Genomic DNA, 18,305 nt, shown 5'->3' on the forward strand with positions numbered 1-18,305 from the left:
ATTAAAACAAATATCCAGTGTCTTACCTATGATTCATTTGGCTGGACAAGTAGAAAACTTTAAAGGCCCTTTTTTTTCATTTTCATACTCTAGCGAGTTAACGTCTTTTGCCTTTGTAGGGCAGCATACAGGTGGAGCTGGGGAAGGTGGAGGGTTTCTGAAGCTAGCTGCACTGCTGTGGTGAGCTCTAGTCACATGTTTGAATGTTGAGCAGTGAGCTTGTTGGTTACCAATACAGGAGAGAACCAATCGGCTGTACCATGTGAAAAATGATGTCATTACGTCAGATTGAGTTAGACCTATTGGACTGCATCAGACCTTCATGCCAGAACACTGTATTTGCTATGCAATTTGCTGTAATTTGATCAATACAATACATAATTTGAAATGAGCTGTGGTTGCCATAATAATTCTGTAAAAATTCAGTAAAAATGTTAACATATTTACAGAGATTAGATTTACTTAGAACTGTAGATTTACAGTTTCAAAATTGTAATTGGCAGTCAATGAATAATTAAATAAATTGATACTTAAGACATTTAAAAAGCACAAATGTGCCATTGAAAAAAATCGGACTTGTTCTTTTTTACTTCCAAAATAACATTTAACAGTTTTCTACTGTAATATTACATGAAATTTAAGGTTAGATCAGGTGAAATTGAAATATGTAAGTCTATTCCATGCTTTTAAGAGCCATCTAAACATAAAAGGTGACCTGTAGATACGTTACTTAATAAATTAATTAATAAACTGAATTTGAAAATGAATAGCCAAGTTTGTTAAAACTGCAAATGTAAAATTATACATCTAGTTTTATCATTTTACTTATATGATTATCATTTAAAATATAAAAACAAATAATCTTTACATGTATTATTATTTTTTGTATTATTAATATACACACACATATTTTTCCAAGGGAAAAATTTACAGTAACAGAGTGTCAATTATACAATCTGCCTCTGCTAAGAGCATTACAAGTCACTCTTGCAGTTTCAAATATATATATCAGATAACCATTCCTTATTGTTGAGCCCTATCTAATGGCACCATATAAAACCACAAATGAGATCTCTTAATAGCTCAACTGTTTCTCCTACACAACTATGAAAATAAATGGAAAGCCAATGTAGATGTCTGCTGTAGCCTGCCGCAAATTACATTTTTTTTTTTCTTTTTTTCATATTAAGAAAAAGGCCACAGTAATCTCACATGTGCCTGAACTGGAGGTTCTGCAGAAATCTCAATATTGTCTGCCAAGACTGCAATAAAAGTTCAAAATACACAATTTGAAAAGAGGTCTCAATATGAACCTTTCTATAACAAAATGAACTTTTCTCTGTTCTTCAGGAGTTGAAATTTGGAGTTGTTTTAAACCACTTTTGATTTCTACTTTCTATGATTCCACTGAAAAATAAACAGGGCAAAAATCTGTGCAACAGCTACAAAGTGAGGCCTTCCAGCTACATGTGAGAGAGAAAGAGTGAAGCGGAGGAAGAATGAGGATGAAGAAGAAAGACAGAGGCAGAGATTGGTAGAGGGTTCAAAAACCTTACAACACTGTCCTAAAGGGGCTTCAGGATAAACAAAGAGAGCGAGATGACAGAAAGCTGCAAAGTGACAAGGATCATGTCTTGGTGTTTGATTCTCCTGTGACTGGTTAACAAAACAAAGGGTGGTGTCACTGATGGAGTCTTTGCTGTGCATGTTTCTTCTTGTTGTTCAGAGCTTAGACACAAATGACATCAAAAACATCAGACTCCCCTCAGCCAGACTGATCGACAGACTCATCCCAACTCGCAGTGGGAGCTCCTCAAAACCTCCCCAATCAAACACGCTCTTACTTTGACACATCAATATGCTGCTACACACAATGCATGAAAATTAAAGGGCTGTTCCAAAGCATCTGAAATCAGTTTTTAGCATGAAAATGGTCTCAGTAGAGATGTGCAATAATGATGTTACTTTGTAGGCCAATTCGGAAAACGAATTCACCATTTGGTTCCCTGTGGATTTTATAATAATGTTTTTTTTTGTTTGTTTTTGCTTTTTATTATTATTATTTATTAGTAAAATCTGTTTGTAAAACTTTTAAATGAACATGCTTCATCCCCTATACAAGGTTCAACAGTCATGGGAAACCTTTAGGAAAATCAGGGAATTTTTCAGTTGTGTTTTACAGGCATGACTGTAAATGCAAATGCAATAAGATGTTAAAGATTATAAAAAATTCATGGAAAGATTTACATTTCTCTGATTAAGCTCAGCGATGTAGGCACAAAAATCTCAGGCCATTTTTTTTCCTTTTTTTTTTTCTTTTACAAATAATTATAATTGTGTAGATTACATTTACCTCCAAAGATATTCATGTTTTATTACAGCTCTGCCGCTTTCCTTTTTGCTTACAAAATAATTTATGTTTGAGATTTGTTACTTCAAGCTAGTCTAACAATTTTGAGTTTATGTCAATAGCCTAACTTATTTTCTTTATTCATAAATATGAGGTTAAAACATGCATAGACAAAAAAAATGCCAGTGTTAAAGGGTTAGCTGGGAAATTATGTTATTAATGACTCTCATGACCTCTGTTCATCTTCGTAACACAGTTTAAGATATTTTAGATTTAGTCGAGAGCTTTCTGTCCCTCCATTTAAAATGTATGTTTAACATCATTATTGCACATCTCTACTGAGACCATTTTCATGTATACTGTCCATGTCCAGAAAGGTAATAAAAAACATCTTCAAAGTAATCCATGTGACATCAGAGGGTCAGTTAGAATTTGTTGAAGCATCGAAAATACATTTTGGTCCTAAAACTAAAAAAATCATGACTTTATTCAGCATTGCCTTCTCTTCTGGGTCTGTTGTGAGTGTGTTCTGTTGCGAGACGATAGCAAATGTCAAGACAATAATAGGCTCATTCTCCTATTAATGTATTCAATTATAATAATAATAACAACAAAAACTATTTTTTAACTTTTTATTAGGCGGCCTATTATAATTCGGCTCTCAAACTGCCCAGCTTTTTCACTTTAGCACCGCATTTCACACACGCATGCACGCACACACGCGCGCGCAAAAGAGCATGAGCCTGAATGCGGTGAAGAAGTCTCCATCCACTAACAGACATACATCGTCTGCAGATATAAGGTATTTCATTGCACTTTAACAAGTAATCTGAATGGCCTATATATGCGCAATATTTTAAACGAGCCCTCACTAACTGAGTTTAAAGCCACAGTTATGTTAGAATGCATCTCCTTCTTGTTTCTGTGGCGGTGCATCGGGCTCGTCATGGGGTGCATGGTCCGGAGCGCTGAATGACTAAAGGGGGGGGGGGGGTCACACTAGACTTTAAATGTGCAAAATTATTTCAGACGCCACTGCGAATATGGGCGGGAGCAAGATAAAACGGTCTCTCCTCAATTAACACAACATGGATTAATATGTGCTTGTACTGTGTCTTTTGCGATGGTGTAGAAAGCGTCTTATTATATTGTACTCTCTGTATCTCTCTCTATATAAATATATACACCCTAAGCAATAAAAAATTATAAAATGTCCTCATTCAAATGTACCATCTGTTCCTGTTTCCTGTTGACACTACAAACCATGCAGCTTTATAATCTTTTAAATATGGATTATATAAAATAGGACGCTGCGCTACAGCTAAAGTTATATAGCTTTTCCTTCATTTTTGAATTTCTGTACAGAGATGTCACGCAGTGAGGTATCGATCTTCTACTGGTCCCACATCTTCAAGTGATGCGAATTCACAGGTCAGAGTTCACCAAACTTGAACTTTGGAACAAAGCAAAATATGAAATTTTTCGCATAAGCGTTTCCGGTCTGACGCATTCGCATGCATATGAATGGAAGTCAATGGAGAGAAAAGTGCAGTGTGACCGCCCCATAAAGCCTCCCATTTTTGTCCGCGCGGTAAGTAGGCTTCAAAAGCACAATTGCACATGTGCAGGCAATGTGAAGAAATCCATTGCTATTCGAACCTGTGCAATCCGTCAATAAAAGAATATAAAGACAGCCAGATGTGTAATAATTCAGGCTTAATGCATCAGTTCAATTGAAATTTTGAATACTTTATATTATAACTATATATAACGTTTTCAATTATGTCCAATATTAGTGTTAAACTGTTGGGCTTTAAATGAACCGTTGACATTAAGACTGATAACTTCCATGCGTATTAATAAATTCATATTTAACGTTAATTTACCAGTATGTCTAAAAGTATATATTTTTCAATTATTGGTGATTCCATAGGCTCTCTTGCGCACACCTGCACGGCTTAAAACACCAAATAGTTATGCAATGACAAGAACAAAGAGTCTCTTTTGCCACCCATGCACGATAATATAGTGTATCATCGATCTCACGGGCTGATGATATGCCGATTTTAGAAATGACCATATCGCTATGTCACATTGACTACTTTGATGATGTTTTTATTACCTTTCTGAACATGGACAGTATAATGGCATTAAGTATAATGACATTAAGTCATTATTGACACCATTTTTGGGTGAACTAACACTTAAAGTTTTCCACAGAATCTATCCTGACTGACTAAGTGAAAGGCAAAAAAAATAAAATTAAAATAAAGTTTAGAATATGGATTTATAATGTACTAACTCATTATTTAAAGTTTGTTAATTTAGAACAAAATAATTTACATCGTGAATCAGAACTCATGATGAAAAACAACTAATGCTCTTTCAGTTTTTGGAACTTCAAACTGAACAGCTCTGTTTGAACCATGAAAGTGTGTGTGTTCTAGGACTGCACGATTATAGCAAAAATCACAATTGACAATTATTCCCTTGAAATTGTAATCCCGATTATTAATGACAATTATCACAATTTACATCCAATGATGAACTGCATTTCATATTTGTTATATGAAAATAAACAAGCTGAAAGCACTCTTGACTGAAAAACCTTTAGTGTTTTTTCCTAGTAAAAATAGTGTGTGTATTCACCTGTCTATGTGGTTACAGCATGGTTTTGAAGGTGCTGTATCTGTTTGTATGTGTGTTTGCACACAGTGTTAAGAGGATAAGTGCTCTCTCTTTGAGCCAAGCACACAAAGATAAATTTGTTTGTTGCTCAAGGCTGTTGTTTGAAAAGGTTCCATGTTCAAACCATCACTCTTAACATTAATGGACACACAGTACAAGGACAACAATGCTGTGCAAAGTTTTTAAAAATGTACCAAAAAAAAAAAAAAAAAAGATGGGAGAAAGTGAATGATAAATAAAGAGCAAGACTGACCTAAAGGCCTGGTAAAAAACTTGAAGCATGGAAACAAGACTACTTTGCAAACTTGTAGCATGTTGAGGACAACACCTGAATGCCTATTTTACCTTCAGATGTATAGACTGTAAATGTTGTTGAACATAAGACACAGTCACAAGAAAATGCAATATTTCCTAGCTGTATCTCATAGTTCTTTAATCCAACAGTGATGACGTGCAGAATTTCGAGTTGATGAAAGAAAGGATTCCACCATTTACTGACCTGAGAATCATTTTTTTTTTTTTATGTCCCATGTTTACGCCTTCTGTGTAGAATCAGAACTAGCAATGCTCAATTCGTGAATGACTATTTTGATTCAATTCATTTTTATGGATTGAGCAAACGGCTTATATAACATATAACATAATAAAACATATAACATTTATATATATGCTCAAGGGCACTTAAGCCGTGGATGTTGAGGGTGGAAGAGATGTCTGTTCATTCACTAAATTCAACACCTGCAGTTAGTGAACAAATTCAGCTAACGTTAAAGACATCTAAATACCAATATATATATATATATATATATATATATATATATATATATATATATATATATATATATATATTTTTTTTTTATTTTTTAGTTTTTTTTTTAGTTTTTTTTTTAGTTTTTAGGTGACTGCTGGCCCACTTTAGGTACAACTTCACTTAATACCATAGTAGTATGCTACTTGAAGCTTCATTTGCCACTGAACACAACCTGTATAGATGTTTTTGAGTCAAGGTTGTTTTCTCTACATCTTCTCTGGTGTTTAAACATGCAGAAAAATGGTGAGAATTATCTGTTGTTTCTTTATTCTTAACCACAGCTCTCTGTTGCTTTAGGCCACCACCATTTATGTTTTTAAGTCAAGAAATCCAAACAAAAGAGCGGCCGGCAGATATGATCTCATGGTTGACTGTCACATTGTTAGACTTTCTTTTTTTTTTGACATTCCATTATATATATTTTTTTCGCCCCATGTTTCTATTGCCTAATGAAGCCGTGAGATTTTCATTTCACCTTTTGTCACAACAAAAATACATTTCACTTGCCAGGATAGCTTAAGGAACTTCTAATCATTCAAGGATAGAGAGTAAGTGTGGGTGAAGGGCTGTCATACATTTAATCAAGTACATGTTCAGTTGGATAGTTGTGCTGTTCTGCATACATTATTCAAGCTTTTCCCACCATTTACTGCATGTGAAGGGTGAAAATAGAAAGCAATGCTTCTGTCCTCTGTTTCTATTCATCTGACATGCTCTTTTATTTTCTGTGGCAGCATATATATCTGTGTGTGCCAGGAGCTCTATAATACCTGGAGAAAGCTGTCTGTTAGCATTCCCATTCTTCTCAATGCCACATGCTCAGCTGGTGCAGAACTTCCCAAAAATGTGATTTGAAGTCTGCCATCTTTGCTTATATGCACTTTGTTCTGCTGGCAGTTTTAGAGCTCAACCCTTGAACCTACTGCAAATGCCATGACATCATGACAATGCTCATGGCAACACAATAATATTTAGCAATTTAAGATTTAAAGGGATAATATTTAAGTTTTCTCTGCTAGAGGGCGCGTATTCAAAAAAAAGAAAAAAGAAACAAAGGCATAGTTTGATGACGCCGTGAGAATGTGTGGAAGAGTGTGGAATCATGGGAGTTGTGGTCTTCATCCCCACAGCCAATGCAATCCAACGGGACTCGGGCAGAAATCATGTTTATGGATGAGCTAATGTATTAAATATTTAATAACGTCGTAGTATGAAGCAGGGTGAGGCTGAAAGCTGTCGAAGTGAAACAAGCTTGATTGAGTGTGACACATGGCTCTAAAGCAGCAACGATTTTATTATGCCACAGTCGACCGCTGGGGGAAAAAGCACACAAAGCGACACAATGACCAGGGACTAGCCACTATTTAAAACTGCTATTTCTCTGGATTTAAACATTGTTAGAAATAACAAGGGATAATGTAAGTACAAAAGTCGACAAAATATATAACACTCTTCTAATGATAATTAGATAATATTTTAGCTTAAAAATCTTACATATTGTGCTTTTAAGCACTATATAGATTTCGGTCTCAGTTGGAAAAAAAGGGGTTATGGTTCTTAAATTTAATCTGATCTTCATCAAAGTCACAATTGTTCACACAGAAGTATTCAAAAGGTACCCCCCCCCCTTTCTAAATGCATTGTGTTTCTTTCTTGAGCATCAGTGAATGTCCATTGTCCATCTGTTGTTTTCAGTGTGAAAGTGTGAAAAGAAGGATCTCAAAATCATACTGTTATAAAGGTTTCAAATATGCTGGAAAATCAAGGATTTTTCTGAAAGACCGGTGTGCAGTTTACGCTGAGGCCAAACTAGGGACTCATGAACAACTCATGAATCTCATCACAAACACAGCTGTGGATCATCCAGGTAACAACGATCAGGTAAAGTTACTTACTTTTCCACAACTCTGTGAATGCAAGATATAAAAAAAATGATAACTGTTTGTTGTTACATTGTGAATTTGTAACATTGTTACATTCATGAAGATCAAATTATATTGTATGACTAATTCATGCAGAAAACCAACCAATTCCATTGGGTTCACATACTTTTTCTTGGCACTGTATATGTAGTTGTTATCCTATCCTTTTCAGAATCTTAAATGATCTCGAATTATAGTGAAACTGGATCTTGCAATAGAGATGTTTATGTCATAGAGATGCATAAATTTCTGCGTGATGGAACACATCACAACTCGACTTGTGTCAACTTTGGACCAAGCAGCGGAAATCAATAACTCGACTGACGGCTTCTACACTCCAAGACAGATGACAAATAACTGACTTTGTTTTGTGTTCTGGTGCAATCTATATGCAATCTGTTCTCAGAATAGAAATTACATGGATTTTGGAGACAGATCTCTATTTGCAACGTATAAATACATACGTTGGATGATTCTGCTCTTCTCAGAGCAATTTAGCTGTTTCTGTTTCTGAGTTATTTATACGTAAGATTAATATCATATTTGTAATGCAGATAAAGATTCTTGCATGGCCGCACTCCATTTGCATACTGTAGGTTATAATAAGAAGAACCTTTATTCAGTATTATGAGATATAAAGTTTACTGTGAGAAAAAAAAATGTCAACATGAGATCATACTCTACATCATTATGACAACGTTTCTTTATTATGACATTCATTTTTATAAGAATGCGTCTTAATATTTTGAGATTCTGCAAGAATGTCTCAATATTATGAGAGACAAAGTTAAAATGAAAGGTATTTTCGATATACAGTATTATGCGACTTTACAAGAATATGTCTCATTATGATTAGATAGTTGGTCATAGTTACAAGAAAGTTCATCATAATTATGAGAAACCCATACACCGTAAAATAATGATCAATGTACATAAAAAATAAATAAATAAATAAATAAAAAATTTTTGGGGTACATTTACATTTTCTACTTCAAAATTTCACATTTAATTTAATGTGATTTTCTACAAGCAATTAAAAAAAAAAAAAATATTTGGTCTTTATTTTCAGTTTCTGTTCATCTAAAAGTAGTGTTCAGTATTTAACAGAAATAAATTGAAAGCCACATGACATACAGGCAAGTATGGTGACCCATACTCAGAATTCGTGCTCTGCATTTAACCCATCCAAAGTGCACACACACACACACACACACAGCAGTGAACACACACCCAGAGCAGTGGGCAGCCATTTATGCTGCGGTGCCCTCTGAGCAGTTTGGGGCTCGGTGCCTTGCTCAAGGGCACCTCAGTCGTAGTATTGCCGGCCTGAGACTCGAACCCACAACCTTAGGAGTCAAAATCTCTAACCATTATGCCACGACTTCCTCACTTACCACAGATACTGAGTCAGAAAAATAGCCACCAACCTTGTTGTTCTTTTCCCCTTTGTACACTTTCAAATGAATGTAAGATATAAAATGAAAAATGATTTGCTGATCAATAGTTGGATATACCAGTATCTGTGGTATCCGCATGAGCCTGTGGAGTTTTGCTTTAGTTAAAGTCGTTGTGTTTGTGTTTAGAATTTCATTTGATTAATTAATCTTACATTGTGTTAATTTGTGTGGGCTCTCTCTGACTTTGCTGCACTGAGAGAGGTAGTGGCCTCAGCATCGGCACGTCTGCTATCAGACACATAATGGATGTACCACTGAGCTACTGGGAGAAAATATTGCCTGGAATAATTCATTTGCAAAAATTTAATTGCTATATTAAGGGTGCGGGGTCCCCGCTGGCAAGTGCATTGGCCCTGATAAGAGATTTTTCATTAAGTTCACTTGTTTACAATGCAATCAATTTAGTCAGCCTATTGTCATGCGGGTGAGGGATTGGAAAGAAGCACTGCAATCGTTAATATGGACTTTGCCTATTGGACTCAAAAGTTGTGGAAAGATAAATTATTTTTTACATGTAGACCCTGGATCTGCGCATGTGTTTATCCATACATGTCTGTTTTTGATGAAGAGATTTCATGGTGTATTTGAGATTGTGTGCGCACCCTGATCCGTTTTGAGAGTATGAGTAATGCTTTTGTCTTCATTTAACCTCCCTCATGTTTGTTGCAAATGCAAATTACTTTTTTTTTCTTGAAAGTGAAGTTTAGAACAAGTTTAGCCCAATGTTCATGCCACTTTTTTTTTTTCCATACAGTGTAACAATACACTAAAGTCACAATACTGATCTCACGATACGGTTGACGAAACTTTGAACAAAGCAAATAATACAACGTTAAGTAAGTAGAGTAATTCTTACAAGTATTATTTCCAACGTGTGTTAAACAGTTAACAAGATTTTAGATGCTAAATTTGATTTTTACAAAAGCTGCAAACTTGAATGTGTTTGGACCTGGTCCTTCTTCAAGCACAGGTTAATGATTTACAGCAGATCATGAAATATTCATGTGCTTAACTAAAAATACATGTGCTTGCACTCTGTCCCTGACTAAATGCATCTGAGAAGTTATAAATATTCCATTTGATTTGTTTGAAACAATATATTGTGACATGATGTATTGTTATAGCCTTACAATTAAAGTGGATGGCAAGGCTGTTAAGGTATAAAAATGACAAAAAACATCATAAAACTAATTACTCTCAAACGCAAGGGGAAAAAAATATTAACTGTAATATTTAATCATATCTCACATACTGTACATTTGGTTACTTTCATGGCTTTTAGAAACACCTAAGAGGCTATTTCTGCCAAAGAGGGCATAAAGACACAAAAGTGAATTTCTCTATTTTTGTTGAATAAAAGGTTTTTCATTGTTATTTTGCTGAATTTTCATCTTCAGTAATCAACAGATTGTTTATTATCAATATCCCCCATTAATTGAACATTTAAATAAGAAAAGTTAAAATGATTAAATCTATTTCTTTGATGGGCCCAGCATTTGAGATCCACCTGATGATCTTGTTCACCGGCATGTTCTGAAATGATCTAAAGAGCATCTTGTGCATCTATGTAAGCAAAAATATCTGACTCTATACATAAAGAGTCACGGCATAAATGTGCTTATTGGATAAGCAAGGAAAGAAAATGAATTACATTACATAATGTTTCATATTTTAAACATGTTCAGTACCCTAAGACTATTCAGATTTAAATGACATGTCTATATCCCATATTTCTGTTGCCAGACATTTGTAGCTTGCATTGTGTGATTTTATAGGGTCCTTCTGATGTAGGCTACATTTGCCCTGTCGATTTAAATGTTTGACATTTTACTCACACTGATTTTCCAAGCGATGAAACTTGCTCATCTGCTGATTTGCTCTCTCTGCCATTTGTCTCGCAGAGACCATAATGTAGAACTCTGTCAGACTCTGGAAAAAAAGGGGACAGATTGCAATGATTTAACATTTAAGTGCACATGTGACTGACACACTGTTTCCAAAGTCGACCCAACCTGTGCTATTTCCAAATGAATCTCCAGTTTTAAGCCTCTACTGGTTAAATATGCTGTTAAGTGTGTGCAGTTTATTTTCTCAGATGTGTCCCTGAAGGCCTGTCTAGTGTTGTCCTAGTGCCAGTGTTTACAGGAATGAAGTGGACCTCTCTGTGTGAATGTGTGAGCTGATTTATTACTTTAGTGAGGGCAAAACAAAATTGTCACTAGAAGTTAGCTAAATCTGACAAAAACTCTTTTGGGGACACTTAGGGATATCATCCACTTGTAATATCAATTCATAAATGCAACAAATGCTTACTAACTACAAAACAAGTCAGGTTTTTAATTAGAGACAGTGCTCAGTCTGTAGTTAGCAGTGTTGGAGGTAACGCATTACAAGTAACGTGAGTTACGTAATCAGATTACTTTTTTATTTTTCAAATGCATTACTTTCACAAAAATAAATAACAAATGCAATTAGTTAATTTTTATGGACTGATGTAATATTGTAATGCTATACAGGTTTAGATAAATTTCCTGAGTCAATTTAATATAATTTAAGAAGAATTAACATGCACAGCCAATTTGATTTTATTAAAAAATTTAAGGCAGCAACTTAACTTGAACTGAACTATGTAGTAGAAAGTAGGTGGAAAATGTTTAGTTTAGTTTAAACTAAACTTAACTTAATGCTTTACTATAGCCATTTAAGTAGTTCATTTAGACACATCTCACAAATGAGTTAAATAGCATATATTCATAATATAAGTGCAATTCTAAAGTTTCATTTCATCTTGTTTAAATCCATATTGTGCATATGCAATTACAGTAACAATGCAGAGTTTGTGTGTTTGTGTGTGCATTTATTTATTTATTTTAATAAAAATTAAGTTTATTATTATTATTATTATTATTATTATTATTATTAATATTTTATTATATATATATATATATATATATATATATATATATATATATATATATATATATATATATATATATATATATATATATATATATATATGTATGCATTATTATTATTATTTTTGTATTAAATAAATGCAGCCTTGGTGAGCATATGAGACATACAGAATATAAAGAACTCCTATAGTAAATGTGTATTCCAGCACATGACCTTGTTGCCAGCGCTCGCAGGCACAGACTGAAGCTGGTCTTTTTCTCTGTCTGTTTCTGTTTCTGACTGTGGATTCTTGCCATAGAGTGTCATTGTGCAAACACACATTCAAGTAAACAGATTCTGTGCTGTGACTTCAAGCACTTGTATGCTCTCACTCTCTCACTGTCACACACACAAACAAAAGAACAGCCAGTGAGAGTAATAAACTCCCTGAGTTTCTCAAGTAGCGAGAAAGCATCTGATGTACAACTATGGTGTGTGAACACCGGCAGCAGTCCTGGTGCTGCCAACTGTCTTTCTCCATCCTAATACCGCATGCAGAGATCATCCCATAGACTTGACAGAGCATCAGAGGAAGCCTTTATCGTACCTTGGTTTCAGACTGATGTCACCTTGATTGATATCACTTAATAACATATTCAGTCCTACTGATTTTAATAAATGGCTGTGTTTAAACAGACATCTTAGGTAGAGAGTCATCCTAGCTTTTGTAATGTGAGTACTCAATCAAACAGTGGTATGTGAAAGAGAGAGAGAGAGAGAGAGAGAGAGAGAGAGAGAGAGAGAGAGACATGTTGTGTATGAGATGGATGTGTATGAGGATGAAGTCATGCCATTTCTGTTATGTTATCTTTCTAAAAATGGTAACTTTTAAAAAGAAATGTTTGCGTTGTCATTTCGTATTTTAAAAGATTAAAAAGAAATGCTTTAATCAGACTTCTTTTTGTTTTGTGTTTTTCTTTGTTGTGTGTGTATGTGTAAAAGAGGGTTTTGTTTTGTTTTGTGTTTTTTTTTTCCACATTGATAATAAAAAATGAATTTAATTCCTGCCAGGAAAATGGAAATACACCTTTTAACAGGATTATAACCTGGATGGAAAGAAGATCTACATTAAGTCTGTAATGAATTTAGAGTAATTTTACACAAGGAGGTCGATTTTAATCTAATTATGTATTTTTAACCATCTTTTGAAATGTTAATGTAAAGCAGTTGTCTGTAATTTCATTTTAAAACAGGATAAAATGTTTTACATTGAGACAAACCAATTAAGTAGTACATCACAGGTTTTATTAAACCCATACTATACTTACACATATTATTTTCTCATTAAAAATGGTTAAGTTGTTAAAAAAGAAAGTTAAGTAATATGAATTCCATATTTAAAAAGTGTATGGTTAATATTTTATCCAATATATTAAGAAATGCATAACGGAGAATGAATATAGGGACAGCAAATGACGCACATGCTGGGAAGAAGGGTTTGTTTTTGGATTTCATCATTGGTGCTACGTCAAGCTCATTCGCAATCAAATAAATAGCCTATAACACCTATTTGTGAAAATATATCATACCATGACACATCTGATCTGTTTTTCACAGCAGTAACTACAGTTTGACAAAAAACGCAGGAAGGAACAACAGTGCCATCAGGTGGCCATACAAGGAAAAACATCTGTCTCCAAAACACACAATTGCCACTTGATAACAACGAAGATCAGGAGTGTCGACTTATTTTTGATTATTTATTTTTTTATGTAGTCAGAAGCCATCAGTGTACAAGTGTTTTAAAGCACCCTAATACACAGATCTGGTGAACCTATAATGTAACCAATACTTTAAAAATAAAAATCACAGTCAACTCCAAAGCCCTATACAGTAAAAAGTGGTTTTAATATTAAGGTGCTGAACTGATAAACCTTAATATAGTACAACTGGCAGTGAAAACAACATTGGTAACATGCCTGTTTTCCTCAAAGAATATAATTTATTGTTTGTTTGTTTGTTTGTTTTTTCGTTTGTTTGTTTGTTTGTTTGTTTGTTTGTTTTGTTTTACAGTGGCAGCAAATTCCTAAGGTTGAATGTCACATTACAATACAATACTTAGAAATAAAAAGTAATGTTCGTGTCAACGTTTAAAGAAGATAAAAAAATCATCATCATCATCATCATCATCATCATATGCTGTAACTGTTCACAGAGGCAAACAAATGAATAGAGAAACATAACATTTCTACAAAAAAAAACAAAAAAAACAACAGATAATATAAAAATATAATCTAATTCAAAAATTTTATAAAAACCATAATAGCATATAAATGATACTAAAATAAAACTGTAACATACCATGGTACTTTGTTAGCTTACTTGTTAACTGTACACAAAAACAAACCTAGTGAACTCCACAGTGTAATGTTCAATATGATTTTAGAGTCTCAGGTGCAAATAAAGCATTATGAAGGATTGCACAATTTATAGAACAAGATGTAAGCTTATAAACACTTTCGTTACACCTGAGACTCCAGAATCTGGTTAAACATTTGCATTTATCCAGAGCTTGTAGCCTACAGCAGTAGAGGCCTACAGGCTGAAGCAGACTGTTCAGACTAGCAGAGCGATAATGTGATCTTCATCTGATGATGCCTCCGTACAGCTCACACCAGCCTCCCTCGCTCCCTTTAATGCAGAAAAACATCTCTCATAGTCTCAAAGCAATAAAGATTTCTGGTAACATTTCTGTTTTAATAAGGCGCATCGCTGCCATGAAGACTCTTTAGTCATTAGGGGCGGAAATAGCACATTAAATAAGGGTTTCATCGATTACATCATTTTTATTATGGACTGCAAAAAAGATCTTCTTTCGAGAATAAAATGCTAGTTAGTTGCCATCCCGCTCAAATTTATTCCCAGTGTCTGTGTAAATCATCTCAATGAAGCAGATATTTCTTTGGCATGAACAGCCGCCATTGGAGATGTTTTTGAATGTTTGCACATGGCAGTAAAAAGAAAATGATGTGTCTCGCTGTGCTAAGGGTGGATGGAGAGGAACATGATTAAATCAGATTTATAGACAAATCCAGCCGTCCCACTGAGGGATTTGAAAGCATCCCACTGAGGGGACATTCACAGGACCATTTTAACTGGATGCGTCCCTACTCTCGTGCCAAATTGAGGTGCAATTGGGTCGAGGTGCAAAATGGCCATGACACAATTTTTTTTTTTTTACTTTTTATGAACGAAAAGGTCATGAAAATGTATCCCCCTCAGGCCTTCGAAGATGTAGATGGGTTTGTATCTTAACTGGAACAGATTTGGAGAAATTTAACATTGCATGGATCCTCTGCAGTGAATGGGTGCCGTCAGAATGAGAGTCCAAACAGCTGATAAAAACATCACAATAATCCACAATTAATACATAAAATGGTATTAATGATGGATTTTATTACTGACAAACTTGCAGCTTTTTCTGTCAGACCCAATACTGCATATCCATTTTATTAAACATAACTATAAATTCTGTGCAAAAAGACTTTTTTTAAAACAGGTTCTATCTTTTACTTTCCCTCTCCTGCCACATTGTCACAGGACGTTTTAGTGAATGTTAAAAGTACCTTCTTCAAAGCTCTTAATGAGATCCTTTGGGAGTCTAAAGTAGCAGAAAACTCTTCCTCACTAAAGATCTGTTTTGTTAAAGTGATCACGTTTAATGCGTCTTCCCTAAAGCACTCTTTACAAAAAATGGCCTTTAATCGATGGCAGATAATTAAATCTTATGGAGAAATGCTGTTGAAACAAAATTCAGAATTGTGGTGATTGTTATATGTATACAAAGCACTGGGTTTATTTAGTTTTTTATTACATGTATTAATTGTGAAAATATTTAAGGGCATGTTCTCCTAATGTAGCATTTCTTAGCCTTTTTGGCTCACAAAGAGAAGTTAATACAACAGAATGCATTAAGCAATACAGAACTGAAAGCTTGAGGGGGTTTTGGAAGCAGAAGTAGCCCTAACTGTCAGTGCATTTAATTTAAGAGATATTAGGGACTTTAAGCAACAGCCTCTGGTGGAACGGCAACGCCAGTCTGGCGTTGTATTGCGCATGCGCAAATTTAACTGCTACTTTGTGACGTTCTACTTTAACGGTGTACTACGGGAGAACAGCTGATTTGCCGGAGTCGCTACAACGTGAGAGGTTAGGTAAATAAATGTTATGTTTCATGGCATATGACACTGTAATTTGCATCAGTTTATGATTGTCTGATCACAAACGATCTCATTGGGAATCCCGAGAACATCTACCAGAATTGGTAGGTCACATACTTCTGACATGAAATTCATTTTAGCATTCGTCTTCCTCCATGTAATCAAGGTTAAAAGGCAAGTATTGCTTACATGGTAAATCTAGGTTTTTAGACTTATTTACATCATACAATATTACAAACTCCTCCTCTTCTGACAAAAGGTTGTCAATTAACGCCAAAAGCAATCCTTCTCTTGCTTTTTAAATTGCATTTTTTTTTTTTTTTGTATCCCAATAAGTGAATTAATGCCGCGTTGCGCTGTCCTGTTTACCGCTGCTTAGTGATTTTTACGTTCTTGGCTACAATGGTGTGACAGCAAACTTCCGGTCGCTGTAGCCGTTCCATTCGCAGCTGTTGCTTAAAGTCCCTAGTATTATTATATTATTATTATTATTATTATTACTACTACTATTATTATTATTTTTTTATTATTATTATAATGTATTTATTTATTTAATACAACATAGTAATATTTAAAATGAAAACATTTTTTTTTCAATGGGTTAAAAATTGATTTAATTCAAGATAAATAGGTTTAACTTTCCAAAACAATTTTGCTTCCCTAGTGAATTAAATATGGGTGAAAAAAAAAGATTATGTATGGATGTATAGTTTTATTTCTTTGAAAGCAGAGCAGATTTTTTTTTTTTTTGTGAAAGGAATTATTAAATAATTAATTTGTTACCAAATAAGTGTAAATTTGTATATATTATATTATATTATATTATATTATATTATATTATATTATATTATATTATATTATATTATATTATATTATATTATATTATATTACAATTGTTATGTTATATTTCTTGACCCACTGGCGTATAATTTTTTTCTCATACATTTTTTTTTTTAGACAAAGCTAAGCTCAAAAAGCTTTAGTTTTATGTATATTATAAATTGCAAGCCTATAATCTACTTCAAAAACTTTGCAACCGGTAAATAAATAAATAAATAAATAAATAATGCAAACATGATCCAAATAATGTCAGGCACTTTAAAACCCTTAGTGGAAAATGAACACAACTTCAACCCTAACCCCAACCTTAAGTTTTGTTCTGAACGTTAAACAACGATGGCAATATCCAAATCCCTTGTGAGGACACTTTTTGTTCCCCAGGAAAAAAACAAAACAAGCTGTTAACTCATTCAAAATGGAGTTGTGTGTGTGTGTGTGTGTGTGTGTGTGTGTGTGTGTGTTTGTGTGTTCAGGGTAACTGATGATGAGGTCTGTCAGACCTCTGGTGGTTGTGCGTGGGACTGCTGGTCATAAAGAGACACCCTGGGAGGTCTAAGGCACCTTTCATTCATATACATAACCCATGCAGCTGTAATAGACATAGACGTAACTGTGTTGGTTTGTGTGTGTGCGGAGGTGTTTGAATACGTTAACTGTAGATCTTGACATTCAAGTTGACATTTGGGGAATTTTTATTTGCAGTGACATTTCCTGAAAGATGTGTTGAGGGTATATCCTGTGAATCTGAGCGTAAGGATTCTCAACATTTACATCCCTGACAAAATTATCACTGCAATAGTCTGACGCTTGTGCAACATATGTACCTATATAATAATATATCGCCCTCAGGCCTTCCAAGATTAGATTTGGAGAAATTTAGCATTGGATGGATGGATGCGGTGAATGGGTGCCGTCAAACAGTCCAAACAGCTGATAAAAACATCACAATAATCCAAAAGTAATCCACACGACTTCATCAGTTAACGCCTTATGAAATGAAAAGCTGCATGTTTGTAAGAAAAACAATCCATCGTTAAGACTTTTCATGGATTACTTGTGGATTGTTGCAAAGCTTTTACCCACTCACATTATTTTAATATTTGTTGGTTGATCACATGAAGT

Source organism: Carassius auratus, chromosome 20, assembly GCF_003368295.1.
Source record: "Carassius auratus strain Wakin chromosome 20, ASM336829v1, whole genome shotgun sequence".
In the NCBI taxonomy this organism is placed as follows: domain Eukaryota; kingdom Metazoa; phylum Chordata; class Actinopteri; order Cypriniformes; family Cyprinidae; genus Carassius; species Carassius auratus.